An 18,511-nucleotide genomic window follows, 5' to 3' on the forward strand; every position below is an offset into this window, starting at 1 on the left:
TCCTCATGCAAGGCCTGTGTTGTTGTGTCTCAAAAAGCGTGGCCTTCTCCTCCTGCGCCTCCTCCTGTTCCATCACGTCTGCTGCTGCTGCTGCTGCTGCTGCTGGGTTAGCGTTGCCGGTGACGGTCCCTGTTCATGAAACCTCTTATCTTTATTACATTTATGACTGCATGGCGGTAAAAAGCATGCTATCCGCACGCTTCTTGTCCTCATGCAAGGCCTGGGTTGTTGTGTCTCACAAAGTGTGGCCTTCTCCTCCTGCGCCTCCTCCTGCTTCATCACGTCTGCTGCTGCTGGGTTAGCGTTGCCGCGTGGTCCCTGTTTATTGAACCACTTATCTTTATTACATTCATGACTGCATGGCGGTAAAAAGCATGCTATCCGCACGCTTCTTGTCCTCATGCAAGGCCTGGGTTGTTGTGTCTCAAAGCGTGGCCTTCTCCTCCTGCGCCTCCTCCTGTTCCATCACGTCTGCTGCTGCTGGGTTAGCTTTGCCGGCGCGTGGTCCCTGTTTATTGAACCTCTTATCTTTATTACATTTATGACTGCATGGCGGTAAAAAGCATGCTATCCGCACGCTTCTTGTCCTCATGCAAGGCCTGGGTTGTTGTGTCTCACAAAGCGTGGCCTTCTCCTCCTGCGTCTCCTCCTCCTGTTCCATCACGTGTGCTGCTGCTGGTGCTGGGTTAGCGTTACCGGTCCCTTTTCCTGTAACCTCTTCTCTGTATTACATGTATGACTGCATGGCGACAAAAAGCATGTTACCTGTGCAAAGAAACATGACATTTTCCACATTTAAAAGACAGTTTTTCCTTTGAAACTTTACAATCAATTTTCTCAAAAACTATAAGCTCTTTTTCAAATATTTTTTTTCCTCTTGTACCCACTCCCAAGGTGCACATACCCTGCAAATTCGGGGTATGTAGCATGTAAGGAAGCTTTAAAAAGCATGAAAGTTTGGGTCCCCATTGACTTCCATCATGTTCGGAGTTCGGCGCAAACACCCGAACATTGCGGCGATGTTCGGCGAACGTTCGCGAACCCGAACATCTAGGTGTTCGCCCAACACTAGCCGGGACCAGCTGGAGCTGTAATCCTACACTTAGAGTCTTTTGATAGTTTAAAGTACTAGTTTGATTGTGATTATCTGTCATGACCCTTTGCTTGCCTGACTATCCTGCTGAACTCTGATCCTGTACCTTGCATTTCTGATACTCTGTTGCCGAACCTCGGCTCGTCCTTAGACCCTGCATCTGCCTCCTGATTTTGTACCTCGATATTTCTGATACCCTGTTGCCGAACCCTGCCTGTACTTTAGACTCCGCCTTTGCCTTCTGAATCTGTACTTTATCTGTCCGTGTGTTTTCGACCTGGCTTGTCCGACCTCGAGAACTGACCTTACTGTTAGAGGCAGTTCCTAGATCTGTTAGTGACACCCCCTCCAGGGTGTCACTCCCGTTCTGTCCTTCCTACCTTCAGCCTGACTCCTCCCCCCGGGAGAGTCCAGGTCTACGGAAGGAATCTGTATTTGTGCAGTACTCCTTGCTGTACGGAACTTGTTCCTGAGGCTCAGTCCTCAAAGTATTACTGTTGCACCAAACACTCTTACTCCACTCAGGTGTCCAGAGGTTAGCTTATATATCTGATTAACGGTGATACTGCAGATCATCAATAATCTGGTATATATCTGTATTCCCAGTGATACTGCAGATCACCGGTAATCAGATCCTCTCTGTGTTACACCGATCGTTACAATAGGTGTGCGTTAATTACATTAATCCATTTGAATCAATGATAACCCATTATTTTACAAAATAACCAATATTAGCAGTTAGGACCTGTGTCCACTTTGATTGATCATCCCTAATCATCACTCTCACTCTCTTGCAGTCACGTTTTGTCGAAAGGAATTTTTCCCTTGCAGTTATTCCTCTTGTCTTGAACCCTCAACCACCCGTGACTGATGCCAAGCTCAATTAAGACAGATTTATACTTGTTTGAAGATAAGTTATCACACTTGCAGTAATTAATCGGAAACAATTGGTCATGCCCAGTAACGGCTGAAAACCCGCTGACCAATCCCGTCAGATTGAAGGGGTTGATTAAAATAAGATTGATTCCATTAAGCTGATCAAATTAGTTAGTGGTTTGTCAGGGATTAGTGAGTATGACCGATTGCTTCAAATTTATTTCCCTGGCGATCGTAAAACAATTGATCGTCTGTGGGATTATATCGTTTATGGCCACCTTAACCAGCAAGTGGCAAATATAATTCATAATAATACCTTAATAGGATTTATTAATTAAAATGTTAGTATGTTTGTGTATTACAAATAAATAGATAAATACATTGAAATAAGCAACTACAAATCTAAGATGAAGCACACTTATTTTTCCTGTCATTTCACAAAACTATAGTGATGATGAGGGAATAGCTCATGTCAGAAGACTAATAACATAAGACTCTCTCCATTCTTCACTAATTATACTGCAGTTTCAAAAAAAGAAAACAAAACCCTTTAGGTGTATTTCAAATATTTTGCTAAGACCATAAAACTAAGTACAGTAGAGTCTCGGTTATCCAGCACTATCGGCTGATGCTGCATAAGTGTGCTTTCTGGTTGCTTGAGATTCACTGTTAAAAATAGGCCCAGCTAATACAACACTGTACCCCACTCAATACCATGAACTCCATGTATTAAATGTTTAAAAACAGTAATTGAAAGTATATTAACCGTGATAATGTCATGGAACCCAGTCTTTAAGCACAGCAGAGCCCACAAACAGACTATCAAGTTGGCCTTCATAGCTGTGAGTACTGCCCGCAATTTGTGCTGGTTGGTTGAGCCTGCTAGTTAGTTCTGGATAACCAGGACTCTACTGTAGCTCAGACAGGAGATGAAAAACTTTGGACACAGAAGCTATGATTTACTTAATCATACCAAGAAAGACTACAAAGGATTGTTAAAAAAAAAAACATGCATAGATCTGTGAAATGTGTTTTGTTTTTGTCCCCTTTGAGTGTTGAGACTGTAACAGAACTGGTCAGGTGTAATCGCAATCTTAATGAACAGTCTACTTTAAAGGCTCATACCCACTACGTGATTTTCCTGTCAATTTTTCTGATGACCAGCGATTTTTGAGCAACAAGGGAGGAGGAAAAGGAAGAGTAGGAGGAAGGACTGCTGCTCTCCAAATGCCCACTGAGAAATACCCATCACCTCAGAGGGAGAAAGTTTGCCAGAGAAAGAGATGAGCAGGCTAGGACTCCACTTGGTCTCATGTTTCTATCCCTGGAATGGGAGGGGAAGGGTTAATTGGATGTTGACCATTAAACACATTTGCCTATCAGCAGGTAATGTAGACTACCTGACTTTTATCCTACTAAACCATGCTTGGATTTTAAATGTACTTCATTCTTCACCACTATTAGCTGCAGGATACTGGCGAGATGCATACTGCATTACACAGATGAGTTATGTGCATAAAAGGAGGCACTCACTCTGCCCTATAATTGATGGTGCTGCTGCTCTTGTGTCTCTGTTCCTACTGCTACAAGTTATCTGTGATAATTCTAGTTTGGAAGTCAATGATTACTGGACTGTGAAGCAGGTCATTTAGGTACCAGCGGCCATTAGATAAAATGGGTGCTGTATAGACTGCAATGATCATTGTGGCTATTGCGGCACCCACAGTGTAATTTGGGCATCAGATATTGGCTAAGATGGTAATAAGTGGTGGAAGCAGTTACTCATATTGTAAAATATCGGTGAAAGTTACCAATATTCTACTATCATAATTAGCCACTATTCAATCATAAAATATTTGCAATTTTACAGATATTCTACTACCGGCCTTCCTCAGCGCCCAAATTACTGCTGCACCCTTTCTCTGTGTATGCTCTGAACTGTCCAGCAATCACAAACAAACAAGATAACTGCATAAGTCTTCTGCCTGGAAGGCTCCAGTGGTGTCAGAATCAACAGGTCTGCTATGTTGATGATACCCTTCAACCAAGTCAGCAAAGATTGTATTTTAAAATGTTTGCGCTTTTTGTCCATGCAGTGTCTTACGGAGTAGGTAACTCTCCCTATTTTTACTTCTGAGACATTCAGCCTTCATGTAGTGACTTTTTGCCGTTGTACTCACCTCCCTGTTTATGATACAATTTTACACTGAATTTTTTAGATGATGTTTATAAACTGTTTTCAGTAAAACATATTGTTTAACCTCCCTGGTGGTAATCCCGAGTGTAGCTTGGGCTAGTTGCTGGGAGCTCAATGCAGAGTATAGCATGCAGCGGGCACTTTTACCCACCTACTGGGGGATCCAGACGTCGGTACCTGTTCTCCTTCCTGTCGTCTGGGGCTCTGAATCACTCTGGTGAGATCGCTATCATCGATCTCACTACAGAGTTACAGCGCCACCCAGAGGACGGAGGTAAAATTGCAGCGTTGGAGCCCAGGGAGGTGAGTGAGAGCAGGGGCTGCTGCTGGCGTTCTGGCAGCATGATTGTTTCCTGATTTTAGGGTCTGAGACGTTTAAAAAGAAAAAACCCTAAAATCCGGAAATAATCATACCGCCAGGAAGGGTAAATGATTTACCAATCCCTATATTCTTCATTTACATTTTACAAAACATTTAACCACTTCGCCATATCTGGACGCATATATCCGTCCAGATAGGCAGTGGTGCTGCAGCCGTGTGGTGCGCGCGATCGGGCGCGCGCCCGCGCGCGCCCCCGCTGCCTCCCGCTGCCCCCCTGATCAGTGAATGGGAATATAATTCCCATTCACCGATCCAAGTCCCCGGCAGAAATACCGACGCTTTCTCATCAGAGAGCGTGGTATTTCTGCCCCCAGGAAACAACTTCTCTTCATTTTAGTTCCTAGATGCGACATCGTTCGCATCTAGGAATTTTTTGAATGTGGCCATCTTGTGGCCAAATAGTAAACTGCACCCACATACCTGTATTGAATAAAAAATACATTATATTACATCTAAAATTGGCTATTTACCCCCCAAACTAAAATTACCCAAATACATTTTTGTATTAAAAAAATAATAAAAAAAATTACAATTAAAAAAAAAAAAAAACTACATAAATAGTTACCTAAGGGTCTGAACTTTTTAAATATACATGTCAAGAGAGTATCTTATTACATTTTTTAAAATTATAAGCTTGTAAATAGTGATGGACGCAAATTGAAAAAATGCACCTTTATTTCTAAATAAAATATCGGCACCATAAATTGTGATAGGGACGTAATTTAAATGGTGTAATAAGCGGGACAAATGGGCACATAAAATGCATGGGTTTTAATTACTGTAGCATGTATTAATTTTAAACTATAATGGCCAAAAACTGAGAAATAATGATTTTTTTCCATTTCTATCTTAATCTTCCTCTTAAAATGTATTTACAGTAAAGTGGCTCTTAGCAAAATGTACTACCTAAAGAAAGCCTAATTAGTGGCGGAAAAAACGAGATATAGATCAATTAATTTTGATAAGTAGCGATAAAGTTATTAGCGAATGAATGGGAGGTGAACATTGCTCGGATGCATAAGATTTTCGAAGCTGTAGGCTGAAGTGGTTAAACATTCAACATCTTTTGAAAATAAGGCTTGTATATGAATTTGTATGTGTAATGACGTGGTGCATCCAGAGAAATGGCACAAGCGACTCCTGCCTTACACAGCATAGCACGCGTCAACAGCTGGTTTTAGAATATTTAACCCTTTTGAAGATATTGTACTTTTATTTGGTCATTAGACGATTATATTACCCATCTCTTTTTGAGGAAGTTTTGTGTTTATTGAAAGGAGTGGTATCTATTTAAGTTCATGTCAGATATCAGATGCTTTAGACTACTTCATTTCCTGGCGCCAGGACATAAAATGGTTAACAAAACACACACACACAGGAGTTGTGAGCACAAATTATGCTAAACTTTACTTCAGCTGCTTTCCTTATATGCTACTCAATACAGGGTTTTGCTCATGCGCAGTATATCATCATATGTCACCATAATTACAGAAAGTCATGTGATTTACGAGAATTAACACAGTTCAATGATCACGGGGAAAACATGTTATTTATGACATTCCAGGTGTCCCCAGTTGGGGCATTTTATGGGTTTTGCCCAGAGAGAAGAATTTGGCTATTCTCTACCTCATGCAGCCAGCTCTTCCTGCACAGATGTGTGTGGGTGGCTGATTGTTCTATAGACACATTATTATCACACTGAATAGATACATGAGGCACAGACTTAGATACATGTATGCTTGTATATGAAATTGATCTATATACTAATATATATACATACATATATATATATATATATATATATATATATATATATATATACCTACATATCCTTTCAGTCCCCCCTTTGGTCATTTCTTCCAAAGGAAGAAGATGACCATACTAAAGCCAATACCTAAAGCAGGCAGAGCTAGCATCACAGTGGGCAAAATTTTGGTCGAAGTCTCCTAATGGTCAAACCACGAATAGCTATTTGGTAAAGTACTCATAACAAAGAAAATGATTAACTAACCTTTAACCTTAAATAATCAATTAAACAATGTTGGCCAATCTAATGGCCGAACAAATCAGAAAAATCAGAAAAGAACCAAATCAGAAATTATTCAGGAAAAAACCCCAATAATTATTTTTCTTGATGCAGATCAAAACTAAGATAACTTAGCCTGCGGCAGGAATATTTCTCTTAGATCAATACAAGAAAGAAGCTTTCTTATTATTTTAGTACTTTCTCCAAGAGAAACTTCCATCTGCTCTTTCCTGGAAAAGGACTTTTCTAAATACTAGGCCTTAGGTAGGCCAAGGTCAGAAACCCTTATGGTAGCAACTAACTCATGCATAAGGTGGCTATATTTGGGAGATGGTGGTCTTGACTCGACAACCGTTTGTGAGGCATGGCAAACTTCTCACCTTCCATCAGCCATTGTACTCCAAGCTATCTCTGTATCCTTTACTCTAAGTCACACACTCCTGTTAACCCAGGGGGTGGACACCAACCCAACTACAATCATACTCAGGTCTTAATGCCCAGAGTACAGAGGCTGAGATCAGAAATACAGGAGTACTGCCAGAACTCACCAAACAAGTCAAAAGTAGCTACAGGCCTCAGTACAGGACACATTTGTGAAAGGGAATACAGATCACGGCAAGAGACTAGGGAACAAGGCTGCATGAGACCATCAACATCTCTGGCCTTCCAATTATCCCATATTAAATATACCAATCCGGTTGCTCAAGGCAACTGTGTTGCTGTGAAATTGTAGTCCATCACACCAATCATACTGACCAAAGCCTGTTATGCTTGCTCTGACAAACAGATACAACTCTGATTTAGTAGGGGAAGGGAATGTTAGTTAATCGACTTTTTACCACAGTAATGGTAAATATCTATACAGACATACTACAAATCAAAGCAGAAAAAGTTGTAACTAATAGCAACTGCTGCCTTAGATACTCTTTCTAGGTCAGGACTAACAGGACAACTGAAATGATGGCTACCTTCAGATTTAACCATACTAGAAGGACTCTGCTAATCACACATATGGACACTCACCAACTATATTCACAATCAGGATAGGACACAACACAATAGCAACATGGACCCTTCACAAAACAATTATGGCCAGATTGAATCTACTGAAGACCAAGGTATCAGAGAATAGGAGACTTGTTCCCTAAAAAATTGCCCACTGAGATCAGGCCTGCTGAATTATATGTGTAGTAACACATATGCGTATGTATGTATATATATATATATATTTTACTGTCTGATAAATATACAATTTTATAGTTATCTGGGTTGAAGAAAGATGTGTGTACATAAAGTTTAACCAAAACAAAGTACCACACCGGCCCATTTCACTGCTGATCCAGAGGAAGGCGAAAAACCCTTATAGGGCATAGTGTAATTAGCCCCAGAAAGGGAAAAATTCCTTTCCGACTCCAAAATGGCAATCAGAAAAAATCCCTGGATTATCAGCATTTGGCCTTATTTAGTAATTGAGATAAAAAAATATCAGCTCATTACAGATCAACCCATTATTTAACTCACAAAAACCTAATCCTAATTCCTTCCTAAAGGATGATATAGCAGAGATGAAGGCTGTTACTTATTCAGAAAGCAGTAACCCATAATGTGACTTCCAACTAACTCTCCATCTAGAATATCCTTAATATCGTAGCCCACCCCTCTAGTACTGAACCAATAGAAGTTATTTTTAGATAAACCAAGGTTTTCCCCATAGCTACTATTAATAGCTTTTCCTACGGGCCCAATACACATAAGAATGTCCCACAATCCATACAATCTTCCTGGGTCTGAGATCCAGATCTTGTTCCATTCTTCAACAGATGACACAAGCAACCTTGAAACTTTTATCAGAGCACGCGTTACTGTCCACCTGATGAATAGTCTCTTTTTGGGATTCAGGACTTAGTCCAGTAGAAAATCCTTTAGTAAAGATAGCCTCAGGATAGCTTCTAGTCAGAGACTCCCTCTGGATGGATTCATCTGGATGGATTACTTCTGGATGGACTCTGGTCTTATCCTCCTCAGGATAGATGTCTGGCAAGTTGTTTCTGAAAGAATAAAGAAAAATGTGCGAGTATCATGTTTTTCCCAAAAATCCAATAAGTCATTTATTTTTCCTAGTACTTGTAATACTAATATGATTCATACTCTCCACCATGAACTTCAAAACATACTTAGCGGATCTTTCTATGATCCTAACGGATCTCTCGCAATACCCCGTTCGCATGACGTCGTGTCGCTGTACCCGTGCGAGTATGTGACTCCATACATGGCAGAGAGGATAAATTCCCAATGAATTTTTACACCATAATGAATTCCCATTTTCTCATTCTTCCATTACAAGTCACATTCTCATTTTCATTCCATCATACCTGCCACACTCATACCCCAAACCCTAAATAGTGATGTATTTAAAGAACTTAGGTGGCCCTAGTGCGATATCTACCTCACTACCACTACATGAAATGACATGACACAGATCACTAGGCCTGGGCAGGGCTGGACATGTGTATAGACAACAAACTAACACATTCCTCTTTTCCCCCATTTGACCATACATTAAAGTTATTTTAATGTCTGGTCAGAGTTAGTAAGTTATAAGGCATACTATGAGCAGGGTCCCAGTACAGGGTTGGATCCCCTTCCGGGTTTTAAAGCTACAGACATACAAGGAACATCTATAGTGTCCTTATCCCTATAGTGCGCTTAAGGTACTACAGCTACGGTTGTCCCCGAGACACACAGAAACAGCACTAGAGAGACTAGACCAAGGCCTCCTTACTAAACAGACACTGAACTACAGAACTGAAATTAAGATCCTGTCAGAAGTAAAGCTTCTAATCAGTACACTATAAAATTAAACAGTGTATTTTTTTTTTCTCTCTGGAGTCTTCAGAACAGTGAAAAATCCATAAAATAATTGTCATACCAACATCAAATGATTCTGCAGTTTGACAAAAAGTTCAAGCAAACTAAAATAAACTATTTTCCTAAGGATGAAAAAATGTGCTTATTTTCCTATGCTGAGTGTAAGGATTTATTTTAATTTAATTTAAGGGTTTTGGGCTTAAAAAAAACCATATATTCTTATTAAATACAGGAGATGACCACAAAAATGACTCGGACCCATATATGAAGCCTTAAATAACGTTTCTGCTAAAGTATTATGCAGTGACAGCATACTACCCACAGAAACTCAGATACAGGAAATTCAGTGTTTTTATGCAAATATTGCTGACGGATCTCAAAATTGCTTCATAGTTTTACAAATCTAAGATCAGATACAATATCTCCGTAACAGTGATACTTAGAAACATTTGAATCAGAATGTAGGCAGTTTACATTTCAATTTAAAATGTGGCTTGAAGGAGCATTTTTTTCTTCTCTCTGTGTGGCGAAGAGAGATAGATTTATGATGAGGACTTATTATTATTTTTTATATATTCTGGTGGACCAGACCAGCATGGAGGACTTTACAGAGACTTTACAGAGGCGGCATTTCAACAAAACGTAGGTGTGTTTTTATATAAGATATCTATCTGTTAGGAGTTTTATTTAAAACATTCCCTGTCAACATATGAGCAAAATTTTTTCCTCAAAATGCCTAGGAATGATTCGCATTGAACCACTGAATATAATATATGAATCCTATATGACTCTGAAATATGTTATTTCAGTAGTCCATAGAAATTCTGTTCAAAAGAACACAACTAACTATTATTAAAAAAAAAAAAATGTGATACAATTTCTAACTCTAATTACACATATTATGGGTCTAAGTGACAATTGCCATCATATCCATAAAGTTATTAAGTTGTACTAAAAGCTCAATTCATTTTACACAAAAAACTATACTAACACGGTGGTGTAGCAACCAGTGCTTTCACCTTGTAATGTTACTCAAATCTCCTCCTGTCTGCATGGGTTTCCCCTAGGCACTCAGTTTCCTCACCCAAAAAAAACACAGACAAATCTATTCTGTAATATGGGAAACTTCATTTACATACATATAAACCTGGGTGACAATTGGTATCAGTGAAATCTAATTTAATTTAAGGACACTAAGTTTCAGGAGAAAAATCATTCTTATTAAAACTTCCTATACTAGACTTTACTATACTAGACTTTTGGACTTATTTAGAGACTGCCACGTGTGTAGTGAACACAGAAGCAGGTATATTAAAGAAAGATAGGGACAAAAAGGAATATATATATATATATATATATATAAATTATTCACTGTTCCAAATACTCCAATAATATAACTCATAAAATTCCTACTTTTATATATCCGCATATACGTATATTACATGTATACGTACATACAGATATATTATATTCATAATTACTCTAAGCTCTAAAGACTCTTTAGCAGTAGCACGTTTAAGTTAGTTCCTCATTTTACTTCTGGTGGCGTAGTTTCTCAGAGAAGAGAAAAAAAAATCCACTTTTAAAAAATGACATTTAACCCTTTCTAGACTCTGCCACTTATCAAGTATACATCCGTATATATGCAGAAATCATTATTAACAGAGAAAAAGAGATAAAAAAAACTACTATTTCATAAGGACAATATACCTGACATTACTCCATACATACGGACATATATGTTCTCAAATAATCTAATGTTTTAATGTTAAACCCCATTAGATTAAAAAGTAATAAACTTTGTACTTCCTGTCACTGACTCCTTAAGAAGAGGAACCCACACAGACGTTGGCAGGCGTAGATTAGATCCCTTAAAAATGACATGTCCTCATCTTTAACCCTTTCAAACTTAAAGGGGAATTCTAACACTATTTAATAAAACTAATATTTTCTGATTATTTCAGAATTACATCTGCATTTAGCTAAAAAATCATTACCCATAATTCTGCAGTATCTGTCTAATTAAAAGAACTAATTTAAATAAGTAATCTCCTGATGAGAAAGAAGAAAATCTATTTTGTGAGGCAGATATACCCATAGTTTCAACATATACTTTTACGGGTGAACTAAGGAACTGCGGGCCCTGGTGTAGGTTTTACATCAGGCCCCCCCAAGAACTCTATACATAGCAATTGATACAGCGCGCCAAAATTTGTCAAAGACAAACACAGTGTCAGGGATGCAAGTAGGGGAGTGTGTTAAGGATTGTTACTATTCAAAGCAACTATAGAAGTGATTATTACCACTACAGGACCAATAGAGAGCTAATACTTTGATAGAGGGTGGACCCTTCAGGGCCCTTGTGGACCAAAGGCCTCGGTGTGGCCACTACCTCTGTACCCCCCTATTGCTACGTCCCTGCGGTTATCACCTCTCTATCATACGTATCACAAGATGTACTCACTACAATCTCTCAATTTACACACATATGTGTCAATTTACACACAATGCATATGAATACATTATGATACATGTTATTCCATAACTATATCCTAATTTACAGGAAATAATTACATTACTATATTTCTGAGATGTTTCTCTTACAGAAAAGCTTATATTAAATGACCCATGGATAATTCAGATAATTTCTGACGGTCAATGTACAAATCTCAGTATAACCAGATATTTGTTAAATATGGCATCTGAAACCAGGTTTGTACGTACATAGAATTTATACTGTAGATTTTGATAAGTGACCGTTCTCATCCGAATCTCATGAGTGTCTGTAATATTAATTTTAATGACCCATCTTTCAGAAATACAGTAAGAATCTTATACCATCGCTTGCGCAATTTATACCCAGAGAGTATACATAAAACACACATTATTAGTCAAGATTAATACACAAACAAGACAGACTTGGACATATATAATTCTAATCACCGTTAGACATAGTTCTTTAACCAATTGTATATGGATTGAACTATTACTCTTCTCTCCCCCCCCCCCCCCCCAAGGGAATGACAGCCCAAGACTAATATACTATATTATATTCTAACCAAGAATGAACAAAATATTTTTCTTCCAGATATTCTGGCAACCCAAAGGTTCATAAATTTCATCTATATTAGGGATTGGGATAGGAAACATTTTGACAATATTTTGACCCATTGATCTAATTTCAGTTTTATACTGTAATTTATTGGCCCTCTATTAAATCTATGTGTCAACTACAAATATAAGATATTGCCGTACCAATAGACAATTCTTAACTAGATAAATTATAATTTAGGTATTTTTAAAATTCATCAACACTATTTTTATCAATAACTAATATTTATCAATAATTCTATCTATAATTCCCATTTCATGAGAACAAAACAAACTTTGTCTAGGGATTTTATCTTTCTACAACCTCACTAAACCCAAACTGTTTCTCAGAATTTAATAACTTTTTTTTTTAACCTTACTAATAAAACAGATTATTAGTTACAAAACAAACGCAGACAAATAATCTAAAACATCTGAATCTTATCTGACATTATAAAAACCTTACAAAAATAAACTGTAATAAACCCATTCAAAACCTAAGAAGAACTACAAATACCCAGAAATCCATACTATATGGTGCCTTGTTCATTTCCCAAATGAACTCTATTTTCTTGCCAAAAGAAAATGTATTGAAGTTGATCAGACTTCAAATTTGTTAGATTTTTCCCCAAAAAATCTATATTTCCCTTAGACCTACTAAGAGAAGTGTAATAGACTTACCAAAAGCCCCTTCTCCCTAATAATTTTTTTTTTTTAAAACTAAGGCCTTCTAAAAACCTTATAATCTATATAATTAACCACATAACGACCGCCCCCAGCCGATGGGCGGCGGCAAAGTCTGGGCCCAAACGACCGCAATACGCCCATCGGCGGGGGCGGCTGCGGGAGTGGCTATGCGGCGATCGCGTCATTCGTGACGCGATCAGCCGCCGGGGACTGGCTCCGCCCCCCGTTCGCCGTAACCCGCCGGCCGTTCGGAAGCGCCGGCGGGTTACTGGCATCCGGATCGCCGCTGCAACAGTGTATAATAGGCTTTGTAATGTATACAAAGCCTATTATACTGGCTGCCTCCTGCCCTGGTGGTCCCAGTGTCCGAGGGACCACCAGGGCAGGCTGCAGCCACCCTAGTCTGCACCAAACACACTGATTTCCCCCCCCCCTGCCCCCTGATCGCCCACAGCACCCCTCAGACCCCCCCCTGCCCACCCCCCAGACCACTGTTTGCACCCAGTCACCCTCCTAATCACCCATCAATCACTCCCTGTCACTATCTGTCAACGCTATTTTTTTTTTAAGTCCCTAATCTGCCCCCTACTCCCTCCTGATCACCCCCCCACCCCTCAGATTCTCCCCAGACCCCCCCCAGACCCCCCCCCCCCCGTGTACTGTATGCATCTATCCCCCCTGATCACCTGTCAATCACCTGTCAATCACCTGTCAATCACCTGTCAATCACCCGTCAATCACCCCCTGTCACTGCCACCCATCAATCAGCCCCTGATCTGCCCCTTGCGGGCAATCTGATCACCCCCCCACACCAATAGATCGCCCGCAGATCCGACATCAGATCACCTCCCAAATCCATTGTTTACATCTATTCTCTCCTCTAAACACCCACTAATTACCCATCAATCACCCCCTATCACCACCTGTCACTGTTACCCATCAGATTAGACCCTAATCTGCCCCTTGCGGGCACCCAATCACCTGCCCACACGCTCAGATTGCCCTCAGACCCCCCCCTTATCAATTCGCCCGTGCAATATTTACATCTGTTCTCCCCTGTAATAACCCACTGATTACCTGTCAATCACCCATCAATCACCCCCTGTCACTGCCACCCATCAATCACCCCCTGTCACTGCCACCCATCAATCAGCCCCTAACCTGCCCCTTGCGGGCAATCTGATCACCCACCCACACCAATAGATCGCCCGCAGATCCGACATCAGATCACCTCCCAAATCCATTGTTTACATCTATTCTCTCCTCTAAACACCCACTAATTACCCATCAATCACCCCCTATCACCACCTGTCACTGTTACCCATCAGATTAGACCCTAATCTGCCCCTTGCGGGCACCCAATCACCTGCCCACACGCTCAGATTGCCCTCAGACCCCCCCCTTATCAATTCGCCCGTGCAATATTTACATCTGTTCTCCCCTGTAATAACCCACTGATTACCTGTCAATCACCCATCAATCACCCCCTGTCACTGCCACCCATCAATCACCCCCTGTCACTGCCACCCATCAATCAGCCCCTAACCTGCCCCTTGCGGGCAATCTGATCACCCACCCACACCAATAGATCGCCCGCAGATCCGACATCAGATCACCTCCCAAATCCATTGTTTACATCTATTCTCTCCTCTAAACACCCACTAATTACCCATCAATCACCCCCTATCACCACCTGTCACTGTTACCCATCAGATTAGACCCTAATCTGCCCCTTGCGGGCACCCAATCACCCGCCCACACCTCAGAACGCCCTCAGACCCCAGCCCTGATCACCTCGCCAGTGCATTGCTTGCATCTATTTCCCCCCTCTAATCACACCTTGAGACACCCATCAATCACCTCCTGTCACCCCCTAGCACACCTACCCATCAGATCAGGCCCTAATTTGCCCCGTGTGGGCTCCTGATCACTCGGCCAAACCCTCAGATCCCCCTCAGACCCCCTTCCGATCACCTCCCCAGTGCATTGATTGCATCTATTTTCCCCTCTAACCGCCCCCTGAGACACCCATCAATCACCTCCTGTCACCCCCCTAGCACTCCTATCCATCAGATCAGGCCCAATACATCCTGTCATCTAAGAGGCCACCCTGCTTATGACCGATTCCACAAAATTTGCCCCCTCATAGACCACCTGTCATCAAAATTTGCAGATGCTTATACCCCTGAACAGTCATTTTGAGAAATTTGGTTTCCAGACTACTCACAGTTTTGGGCCCGTAAAATGCCAGGGCAGTATAGGAACCCCACAAGTGACCCCATTTTAGAAAGAAGACACCCCAAGGTATTCTGTTAGGTGTATGATGAGTTCATAGAATATTTTATTTTTTGTCAAAAGTTAGCGGAAATTGGATTGTTATTGTTTTTTTCACAAAGTGTCATTTTTCACTAACTTGTGAGAAAAAATAAAATCTTCTATGAACTCACCATACCCCTAACGGAATACCTTGGGGTGTCTTCTTTCTAAAATGGGGTCACTTGTGGGGTTCCTATACTGCCCTGGCATTTTAGGGGCCCTAAACCGTGAGGAGTAGTCTAGAAAACAAATGCCTCAAAATGACCTGTGAATAGGACGTTGGGCCCCTTAGCGCACCTAGGCTGCAAAAAAGTGTCACACATGTGGTATCGCCATACTCAGGAGAAGTAGTATAATGTGTTTTGTGGTGTATTTTTACACATACCCATGCTGGGTGGGAGAAATCTCTCTGTAAATGGACAATTGTGTGTAAAAAAAATCAAAAATGTGTCATTTACAGAGATATTTCTCCCACCCAGCAAGGTTATATGTAAAAATACACCACAAAACACATTATACTACTTCTTCTGAGTACGGCGATACCACATGTGTGACACTTTTTTGCAGCCTAACTGTGCTAAGGGGCCCAAAGTCCAATGAGTACCTTTAGGATTTCACAGGTCATTTTGAGACATTTGGGTTCAAGACTACTCCTCACGGTTTAGGGCCCCTAAAATGCCAGGGCAGTATAGGAACCCCACAAGTGACCCCATTTTAGAAAGAAGACACCCCAAGGTATTCTTTTAGGTGTATGATGAGTTCATAGAAGATTTTATTTTTTGTCACAAGTTAGCGGAAATTGATATGTATTGTTTTTTTTTTCACAAAGTGTCATTTTCCGCTAACTTGTGACAAAAAAAAAATCTTCTATGAACTCACCATACTCCTAACAGAATACCTTGGGGTGTCTTCTTTCTAAAATGGGGTCACTTGTGGGGTTCCTATACTGCCCTGGCATTTTAGGGGCCCTAAACCGTGAGGAGTAGTCTAGAATCCAAATGCCTCAAAATGACCTGTGAATAGGACGTTAGGCCCCTTAGCGCACCTAGGTTGCAAAAAAGTGTCACACATGTGGTATCGCCGTACTCAGAAGAAGTAGTATAATGTGTTTTGGGGTGTATTTTTATACATACCCATGCTGGGTGGGAGAAATCTCTCTGTAAATGGACAATTGTGTGTAAAAAAAATCAAATAATTGTCATTTACAGAGATATTTCTCCCACCCAGCATGGGTATGTGTAAAAATACACCCCAAAACACATTATACTACTTCTCCTGAGTACGGCGGTACCACATGTGTGGCACTTTTTTGCACCCTAAGTGCGCTAAGGGGCCCAAAGTCCAATGAGTACCTTTAGGATTTCACAGGTCATTTTGCCACATTTGGTTTCAAGACTACTCCTCACGGTTTAGGGCCCCTAAAATGCCAGGGCAGTATAGGAACCCCACAAATGACTCCATTTTAGAAAGAAGACACCCCAAGGTATTCCGTTAGGAGAATGGCGAGTTCATAGAAGATTTTATTTTTTGTCACAAGTTAGCGGAAAATGACACTTTGTGAAAAAAAACAATTACAATCAATTTCCGCTAACTTGTGACAAAAAAAAAAAATCTTCTATGAACTCACCATACATCTAACGGAATACCTTGGGGTGTCTTCTTTCTAAAATGGGGTAATTTGTGGGGTTCCTATACTGTCCTGGCATTTTAGGGGCCCTAAACCGTGAGGAGTAGTCTTGAAACGAAATTTCTCAAAATGACCTGTGAAATCCTAAAGGTACTCATGGGTATGTGGAAAAATACACCCCAAAACACATTATACTACTTCTCCTGAGTACGGCGATACCACATGTGTGGCACTTTTTTGCGGCCTAACTGCGCTAAGGGGCCCAAAGTCCAATGAGCATCTTTAGGCTTTACAGGGGTGCTTACAATTAGGCACCCCCCAAATGCCAGGACAGTAAACACACCCCACAAATGACCCCATTCTGGAAAGTAGACACTTCAAGGTATTCAGAGAGGAGCATAGTGAGTCCGTGGCAGATTTCATTTTTTTTTGTCGCAAGTTAGAAGAAATGGAAACTTTTTTTTTTTTTTTTTTTTGTCACAAACTGTCATTTTCCGCTAACTTGTGACAAAAAATAAAATCTTCTATGAACTCACCATGCCTCTCACTGAATACTTTGGGATGTCTTCTTTCCAAAATGGGGTCATTTGGGGGGTATTTGTACTATCCTGGAATTTTAGCCCCTCATGAAACATGACAGGTGCGCAGAAAAGTCAGAGATGCTTGAAAATGGGAAAATTCACTTTTGGCACCATAGTTTGTAAACGCTATAACTTTTACCCAATCCAATAAATATACACTGAATGTTTTTTTTTTTATCAAAGACATGTAGCAGAATAACTTTCGCGCTCAAATGTATAGGAAATTTTACTTTATTTGAAAAATGTCAGCACAGAAAGTTAAAAAAGTCATTTTTTTGACAAAATTCATGTCTTTTTTGATGAATATAATAAAAAGTAAAACTCGCAGCAGCAATCAAATAGCATCAAAAGAAAGCTGTATTAGTGACAAGAAAAGGAGGTAAAATTCATTTAGGTGGTAGGTTTTATGACCGAGCAATAAACCGTGAAAGCTGCAGTGGTCTGAATGGAGAAAAAGGCTCTGGTCCTTAAGGGGCGAAAAGACTGTGGTCCCGAAGTGGTTAAATTATACTATCAAAAAACACAAACTCCAACACCGGATTCGTTTTGGTATCAACAGAAATTTCACATAAATAATATAGACACCTCTCTCTTTAAAAAAATAAAAAGAGAAATATAGTCATATTACTTACGTGATTTCTTGAAGAAGACCATCCGCGGCGAGCCCCCAGCTGAAAGGAGTGGTATCTATTTAAGTTCATGTCAGATATCAGATGCTTTAGACTACTTCATTTCCTGGCGCCAGGACATAAAATGGTTAACAAAACA

Source organism: Hyperolius riggenbachi, chromosome 4 (genome assembly GCF_040937935.1).
Source record: "Hyperolius riggenbachi isolate aHypRig1 chromosome 4, aHypRig1.pri, whole genome shotgun sequence".
Taxonomy (NCBI): Eukaryota; Metazoa; Chordata; class Amphibia; order Anura; family Hyperoliidae; genus Hyperolius; species Hyperolius riggenbachi.